General features: G+C 34.0%; 1 pseudogene; it reads right to left on the bottom strand.

Moving 5' to 3' along the window:
• Positions 1-1,302: 1,302 nt before the first annotated feature.
• Positions 1,303-2,925, bottom strand: LOC131275192 (double-strand-break repair protein rad21 homolog pseudogene; annotated as a pseudogene).
• Positions 2,926-9,648: the final 6,723 nt, after the last annotated feature.

The raw sequence follows: 9,648 nt of genomic DNA on the forward strand, positions 1-9,648 counted from the left end.
TCTTTTTCAATGTTTTTGGCTATTCTGGGCCTCTTTTCTTTCCAAGTAAATTTCATAGTTAATTTCTCTAGTTCATTAAAGAATGTTGTATTCATTTTTATTGGGATTGCATCAAATGTGTAAATCAGTTTTGGTAGGATAGACATCTAAATAATATTTAGTGTTCCTATCCATGAACAGGGAATATTTTTTCATGTATTTATAATAATAATCATGCATTTTTCTTTCTGTTTGGCCTGTTAATAATAAAACCTTTATTTGGATGTGTGTGTCTATTTAATTAAGCTATAGGAAGCAAGAGAGAATTTTTGTTGCAATGCTTTTAAAATTCCTAGAACAGGAGTGTGCAGCACTGGAAAAAGAGATCAGTACTAAATCTTGTAATACATATCAGAGAATCTATTAGTTTTCACAGCATTGTGTGCTTAAAGTGTAAGTCATCCCAGGTGTATAATTTTCCATCCATGTGTCCTTCCACGAATATCTTGCATTGTTATTAAACATTTTAAACTAATGATTAAAACACATCCTCAAAATATTACTGCTAACCAAAGTACCTTACATTTAGTGTATTTTTCCCCAATCCCACTTTATTATTACTATTTAATTTTTTACATTAATTTATGTGAATATACATAAACAATAATTATGCAGTAAATATGAATTTAAATTTATGAAGCAAACATGCACATTATAAATTTTAATGAAATTCTCAGTCTTTTTTGGAGACAGGATTAACTTGTCAAAGTAATAATGGATAGCTAAGATAAAAATCATGACTTTCAACTGTTACTTAACATTATTATATGCTCCAATATTGCACATATCTGTTCTGAAGAGTTAAAATAATCTTCTAGGTCCTTGAGGTGCTTATTTTCTCCATCAGAACACAAACACAACACAAATAAGAAGTTCCCCTAAAGATAAAATTGAAAAATTAAAAATTCTGGAATTAAAAACATGAAAGAAACAGGCAGAGACATTGTATAGACAAAAATCTAAATTTTCTGGAATGTATTTTTTGTATATGTCCTGCATTTGGGGGAAATTTGTAGTGAAATTAACACTAGCTATAATATTTCTTGCTGCTCAAAAAATATGCAATCTTGGTCCAGGTGTGGTGATGGTGTCACTCTATGGCTCTTCCTATGTCAGATCAATAATTTGTTGCTTTTTAAGAACCATGAACCTGTAGAACTTCGCTGCAGCTTGTTTTCCATTTATGTTTTAACAAAGCTCAAGCAAACTGATAGATTCAGCTCCAGTTTTAGCAAGAGCTCAATTAACAACAAGAAGCTTATGCTAAGTTATTTTGTTCCATCTTCTTTCTTCTTGATTGTGATCATCTCCAGAATGATCTTTATTACCTCCTTTCTGTTTTTCTATTTCCTTCTCCTTTTTTGGCAGAAGTTCTAGCCCTGGAATTAGCAGACAGACTTTTGGGGGCCCTTTGGGAGGGAGCTCAACATGGGGTATTCTGATCTGCTCAACCACCTGAGGAGGCATCATAGGATCTAGGTCAACTTGTCTAGCCTTTTGCTTAACTCCCTTAGGTAGTGGTGGGGGCATGGTAGTCTCATCTAAATTTGTTCTGCTGGTTTCCATCACTGGAGGTGGCTTGTTTCTTCCAAAATGGGCTCATCAGTAACATCACATTGCTGATGTTGCTGTTGCTCCTCCTCCCTGGAAACTTCTGGATTTTCAAATTCATTAAGTAACTCATTCAAATTACCAGCTTCTCCTTCTTTCCTCTTTTTTGAAGGTCTTCTGGTACAAGCAGTATATAACAGCATGTAAAGACCTTCAGTAGTTTATTATTCCACAAATGCTGAGCAGGGAAAGAGAAAAGTTTTCTACTTCCCCAGTCTCTTTCCACATCACCGATTTCTTGGTGGGTGGTGTCAGATCTAAAGTAGTAACAACTTAGTTATAATAATCAGAATAATCACTTAGCTGAGCATTAATTGTCTTACTATCCAGTTCTTTTACACTATTAATTATTAATTAGCTCCTTCTTCCTCTTGGCTTTTGTTTCTTTGACAGTGATATCAGTAGGTTCAAGAGCAAATGCTTCATTCTGAACAAATGTTTGATCAGTCATAGTTGGTATCAGTTCAACATGATCCACTGAATCAGGACCATCAGGCCCACCCATTGATACATTATCATCCCCATCCATATCACCATGTGCAGGTTGTTCTAGCAACATCCCTGCTGTCTCAGAGAGGGCAAGAAGATCATCAAAGATTCTGCAATCATCATTACTAATAAATGTGTAATCTAATATATCATCATTTCCTTCTCCTAAATCGTCATCTTTATTTTGTCTTCATATTCTAAAAGGTTAATTTTCTCATTCTGATTTCTTGTTGGGCTCAGGGCCAAGTGAGAGGTTAGAAAATGTCCCCCTTTTAATTTTCATCATCCTCAAAAGTTCTGCCTTCTCTCCTTATTTCACAGCCATCCATTCCAAAGCTGCTAAAATTATTTTCTTGAAGCATACTGATGTTCCCATCTCCTCTCATGGTTATCTCTTCCATTCTGGTTTAGGCTGAACAGTTGGCCACATCAGTGTCATCTAAGTCAGGCAGTAGTTGATCAAAGTCATGAAACTTTTCATGTACGGTAATGGCATTGTAAGCTGCTTCCTGATTTTCCTCAGGCAGGGGGACTATACCTGGTCAAAAAGCCATCTTTGTCTTACTGAATGCCTCATTAGAGTCTGCAAAGAAATATTTTACTTTCAGTAAGAGATGTCCTGATGTTCAAAGTGTCATCTTCACCTTGGGACAGAAGATACTCTCCACACTGTTCTCTAAATTACATTCAAACACATGGGAATTGGTTAACTTCTTATCCCAGTGGGCTGCTAGTCAAAATTTGGCCAGAGGCCCTGTCAATGAGGACCAAATGCATGTAGAACATTGTTCTGATTGACCATGAAATAGGAGGAAACCTTACTCTCCACCAGAAGTATGGCCAGCCTGAGTAGTTCTGTGAAGGGGAAGGGGTCAGGAGAGGAGGCAGGAAAGAGGACAAGCCCTTGTGCAGTGAAGCTTCAGAGTAGCTTCCACAGCTGCCAGGCCTTCTGTCCCTGCTCTTCCTACACTCACCTGAAAGAATTCATCACCATGTCCACACTTCAAGAAATGTTGAAGGAGTCCTTTATAGAGAAATGATGATGTGTGCTGAAAATGTTTATCTACACAAAAGACTGAAAGGCACCAGAAATGATAAATAGATGGATAATTATATGATTGTTTCCTTAACAGAGAGAGATTGAGAGGTGAGGAGCTTTCTTGTTTAATTATTATTATTGAAATAATGAAAATGCTCTAATAAAGACTGAAGTGATTAACACACAGCTATGTGATTATGCCAAGAACCATTGATTGTACACCTTGGATGAGTTGTATACTTTACTAATTTGTATCAATAAAATTGATTAAAAATTGAAGGTCTGGCAGAAGAAACATGGAACAAAGAACAAATAGATCCAAACAAGTTGCAATGTCATACAATTAAACCTAAACATACCTATAATTACAATTAGTTAACCACCATAATTAAAAGGAAGAGATTTTCTCATAATATTCAATGCCAAATCCAAATTTATCTTGCCTTCAAAATGCACTTTAAACATGAAAAAAATATCTTAAATATATAAAAGATAAATTAAAAATGTACACATTAGCACTAATTTAAGTAGAATTTGAAGCATAGAGTCTTTTCAGAGATAAAGAAGGTAATTCCACAGTGATTAATGGCCATTCAAACAAGATAACATGAAAATATGAAACACATCTGCAGCAAATAATATAGTCTCTAAATATATGAAGCAAACTGATAGACCTGAAAGGGAAATAGACATGTGAACAATTATATTAAGAGATTTTGACCCCTCCCTCTTGCTATTTCTGAGGTCAAAGAATGTATTTTGTATGGGTTTGGTCTTTTGAATATTGTGGATTTATAGCCCATGGCCATTTTGTAAATGTTCAATGTACATTTGAAAAAAATACATGTCTTGAAATTTTGTGGTATACTGTTCTACAAATATCAAGTAGGTCAACTTGGTAAATTGTGTTGTTCAAATATGGAAGGTATCCTTATTTTTATCTTATTGTTTTGTCAGTTTTTGTGTACCATCTATTAAACTGTTTTAATACACTACCCTTTTTCCATTACTCCATTTTGGCCTCTTAATTTTGCTTCATATATTGTCATTTTATGTCTTTATGTGTATAAAATTGTCATGCCACCTTGTTATTGATTATTTCAAAATGATATTTTAAAATACAAAGTTAAAAGGCAAATATGCATACTGGCCTTAGGGAATTGGTCTCCAAATTAGATTGTGCAAAACCAGGGGTTAAATTATTTAGAGCATAAATTTTTTTTAATGGAAACTATATAAGAACCAGTTTTAAATTGAGTCCACTGCAATTATTTTAAATCATGTTAATGTTTACACATTACAAGCTACACAATGCCTTAATACAATTACAAATTATATAATATATAAATGCATACTCATATATGTGGGGTACATTATCATTTTACTGTAAATGCTCTGCAATAAATAATTGCACACAATATAGTTTGAAACCATTCTATTTCATCAGTTAATCACATGCTTCTGCTTTCTAAGATGAAATATATTATTTACAATATAATGATAGTTTAAATTTATGAATAAATATGTGATTATGTGTCTTATACTTACATTTGGAGGGAACATTAATATATAGCATTTTTATTCTAGCAGTCTATCTAAATTGATAATTGGATCTATCATCTAAAGAGATAATTGGGAAGAAACCTATTTAGCATATAAGTTTTAGAAAATTGCCTTAAGCAGTGATGTTTCAGGCATCAGTGTATGTGAAAATTTGGGAGGGGAAAGATAAAAAAGTATGTTTGTTTAATTTCCATGCAGTTTCATAATGCGATGACTATCCCATAAAACTTGTGTTAAGGCCTAACAATTGGAAATAGGCAGCAAAGTTAATTTTGAAGCATTTTGCAAATAACTTCATTAACATGGGACTAACTTGAAATAATTATCCTAATACTTTCCCAAATACAGCTTTTTGTTCATCATTTTCCTTACAGCCTCTTTTATCTGCTTGTTTCTAAGACTATAGATAACAGGATTCAAGAAAGGAGGAACTATAGAATAGAACACAGAGATGATCATGTCCTGAAGTGTGGGTGAGTTGGAGGATGGCTTCATATACACAGCAACAGCTGTGCTGAGAAAGAGAGTCACGACAAGCATGTGAGGCACACAGGTGGAAAAGGCCTTTCCTCTCTCTCCTTTGGTTGGAAACTTAAACACAGTAGAAAATATGCAAATATAAGACATGGTGATGAAAGCAAAGCAGACACAATCAATAACCCCCACAGAGATAAAAATAGAAATTTTGTTACTTAAGGTGTCAGAGCAGGAAAGCTTCAGTAGAGAGGGGATGTCACAGAAGAACTGATGAACCACATTGGACTGACAGAAGGGCAGCCAGAATGTGTTTCCAGTGTGGAATCCTGCAAAGACCACACCACTGAGTAGGGTGGCCAGTGTCATCTGGACACAGAGCCAAGGGTTCATGATCACAGAGTAGTGGAGGGGTTGGCAGATGGCCACATAGCGGTCCCAGGCCATGATGGTGAGCAATAGCAGCTCTATATAAGCAAACCAAAACACAAGGAAGATCTGAGCTGCACATCCTGCCATGGAGATTGCCTTGTTCTCAAGCAGGAAGATGACACATGCTTTGGGTACTGTAACAGAAATGTAGCACATGTCCAAAGCAGAAAGATTTCTAAGGAAAAAGAACATGGGGATGTGAAGTTTCTTGTCCATGGTGGTTACTGTGACAATGAGAAAGTTGCCCATCAGGGTTGTCAAGTACATCAGAAGGAATAGCATGGTGTGCAAGACTCTGTCCTCCCAAACTTCAGAAAATCTTGTAAGTAGGAACTCAGTCACAGTGGTAGAGTTGGGCATCTTTGAGGAATATGCTTTGGACAGCAAGAGAAAATGGAGAAGCAGAGTGAGGGAAAAAATTAACCTAAATATATTTATCAACTGATATTATTCAATTTTATTATCTGAAGCTCATTCTGGTTAGTAGGAAAAAACAATGTTGCTTTAAGCTCCTTTAGTCTTGTTGCTTCTGTATCTTACTTCCAGGGTAGAAGCTAAATAAATTTCATAGAGACAGATAATAGATTACTGGGGCAGGGGGTAGAGTGGGATTAAGATTTATTGCTTAATGAGAGCAGAATTTCTCTTTTAAATGATGGAAATGGGATTTTGATGATGGTAGAGTATTTTGAGTGTGTCTAATATAGGTGACTTACACACTTAAAAATGATTAATATGGGGAATTTTGAGTTATATGCTGTAAAAAAAAGTACAAAAATATTTTTTAAGAGCACATAATCATGTTTGACTAATTTTCACTACATAGAATGTACTAGAAGAACAATTGGTAAAGTGGAAGATTTGAGTTGTTATAGGTAAGGCCTATATATACCCACTCATTGGAAGTATTCTGTAAGTGCTAACACTTACAGAATTAATTGATGGAATTAATTGATGACCAATCACAATCTGGAAAAATATAAGAAGGGCTTTTGCATGAGAGCCCCTCCAAATTTTACATGTGGTTGTAATTTATTAATTACCCACAAAGGGGAAAATTGTTTTTTCCTCTTCTTCCACATACATCTTTTGATACTGATTTCATTTTAAAATTCCCATAAGAATTGCTGTCTCTGATGACCACATTCTTACTTGCTACATATGTCTCTGCCTTGCATCTTGTAACATGCACTCTTTATTTTGATACTGGATTTTACAACCCTCCCTGCCCCTGAATATTTATTAAACCCTGTGGCTTGTTTTTGTTCCTGTCTTAGCCAAGATGGCATAAACAACCAAATGAATAATATGAACCACATTATTTATTTATAATTCCCTCTGTAATTTATTCACTATAATTCACATATTACATACTTTAGTTCTCAACATAACTTTGAAAAGTAGGAATTAATATATACAGTTTAAGAGTACAAAGACTGGTCCAGTTAAAGTTCAAGAAAATATTTTTAATCCATGGTAATGTAAGAGAAAAGACAAACATTCAAAGCCAGATTTATGTGTGCAGCTATCCCATGAGATGTGAAATATTTCCTTCATCAGCACTCCTGAGCCTCTTGAGCTTCACTGTTTCCCACTATACTGACCCCAGTCCCTCGTGCCAACTGATCAATTACTTATACAATTTCATCACAGCCCATCAAGGACTTCCGGAAGCAAGAGAATGTTTATATGGGTGTTTAAATCATAGTGATACAGAGCTGAAACATCACTCCATTGATTTCCTACATAGTATCAAGTGTTACATATAAAATGTTCAAATCAATTTCCCTGTGACTCCATATTTCCATATTTCCTGTCCAGATTCCCTATATTACCTGACTGTTTCAACTCAGAAATGAAAAAATGGCATTATTATGAGCCGATTTTTAATGCTTTTAAAAGATACGTTAAAATCTTTTTCTCAAGCTCTTACAAATAACATAGTTTCATATCTATTTAAATTCCCTAAAATAACTTATGTTAATAGCTTAAGTATTTCAAAAAAACAATTGCTATGTATTTTCACTTGCTTCTCTCCATTATGTGCTGTTTTACAATGAACAGTCATCCATTTCTAGGACTCTAGTCTTCCTTCCCTCTTCTCTTGCTCCATTTCCATTAATGCCATTTTTTCATTCTTTTCCATATGTTTTTGAACTTAAAACAGGGTTTCCCTGTTCAAAATATTTATTCTGAAATTCTGATCCATTAATTAAATGTTGTTTTTTGCAATTTTCTTTCATTAGCCTTTTTCAAACAATGTTTCACCTATCCATCTCAGATTTATATTTGAAACTTAACAATCTGGCTTTTCTCAGCATGTAGGCATCTAACTCCAATAACATGAACATCAGAAGACCAAGTGAGTGTTACTTCGATCTTCAGCTTCCTGTACTTCCTCAACTCTGTAGCATGTTATAAGGATTTCCACTCCTGCTGCCACATCTCTACCCTACTTTGACCCCCCTTATAGAGCTTTAGTCAGTAATTTCATTAAAGATAAATGGGTGTAGTGGTCAAAGTTTCCTTTCTCAATAGTGATGTGAAAATTGTGTTTTCTTAGGATCTTCCAAAATTTGTAGTTCAGAATTCTATCTATCCACCTTCTTCTCTGTCCCTTTTCTACTTTATCTACTCCATTATTCTGTCCTCATTTAATTTTCCATTATTGTATCCCTGTCATTTCCTCTTCTTTAAAAACTTCATTCTTGTTTCCCCCTTATCCTTTACACAGATTGCAATCATTATCTATAACAATTCTGGAAATTCAGTAAGATGTGTACCTTATTATGTTTCTTAAATATACTTCCATGAATAATTTAATGCTGCAATGTATTAGTTTCTGACTTCTGGTTCATATCACTTGCAATAATTTCTTTTCAAAACATCTCATACTATTTAAAATTGATTGAATTTGATTATGTTTTTTATCTCCACCAGCTTATTATAAATTACATTAGTTCAAACAGTGAGTTATGGGCCTAAGATCAACTTAGATATACTATATGGCATCATAGAAATCTGTAGGAAAATGTCTCCAAGAAATACCTCCAATAGCAACTACCACACTTATTTAATATGATAAAGCATTTCAAAATGAAGCTCTCTGAAAATGTTACAAAAGTCCTTAAGACACATGTTTTTTGGGATTAGCTACTGTAGAATGGTTGTACTTTTGCTTGCCATTTGTTCAGTTTGTTCTATTTGAACTTTCTATCTAAGGTCATTTTATTATCATAGATATCTAAATCAAAATTTGTAATAAAAAAATTCCTGGGAATGATGAGCTTGCCTGAAATAGGTGGATTGATTGATTTTTTGATACAGGCGATTATTAAATTCTAGAAAATATGAAAAATGACTGCTAGTATCTTTACTTAAAGCTTTTAATAAGTAGATATTTGTGGAAATGAGTTTTTATTTTTAAAAACATGCAGATTAACATGAAATGTGATGTCCTCTGTGCTGTATAAAATATTATATTTTCCCATAAATCATGAACGTATTTCAGAACTTAAGTAAATTATGACAGAAAGAGATAGTTTCCTGCTACATTTTTAATTATCAGACCACTATTACCATATTGTAGAAAAGGAAAAGGATTTCACAGTTTGAACACTTTACGTCATAATCACCAATTTTAAGTTTCTTGATTGAAACCCCCTGTGTCAATGTAACCAAGCTAAAAATTCATGGCTTCAGGAGAAGGTAAGTTTTTGTCTCAATTCTGACATTTTCTTGTGCTGTAGCTCTGGGCACCTTTTGAGAATCTTTGAAACATGGTTTACTTATCTATAGAATTTTCAATAATGTCTACCTCATTAGTTTAATATTTACAAAATACAACAAAGACAGGACTCAAAATGGTAGCTATGTTGAGGAAAAGTAAACAAGAACTATGAATCCCTTATGCATTTACATTTTTTCCATCTTATACTCATAAGACTATGATTTTAAAACAGGCAAAGAAATGGAAGAAAAACCTAATGTTCTGCCTTTGC

Source organism: Dasypus novemcinctus, chromosome 22, assembly GCF_030445035.2.
Source record: "Dasypus novemcinctus isolate mDasNov1 chromosome 22, mDasNov1.1.hap2, whole genome shotgun sequence".
NCBI lineage: Eukaryota > Metazoa > Chordata > Mammalia > Cingulata > Dasypodidae > Dasypus > Dasypus novemcinctus.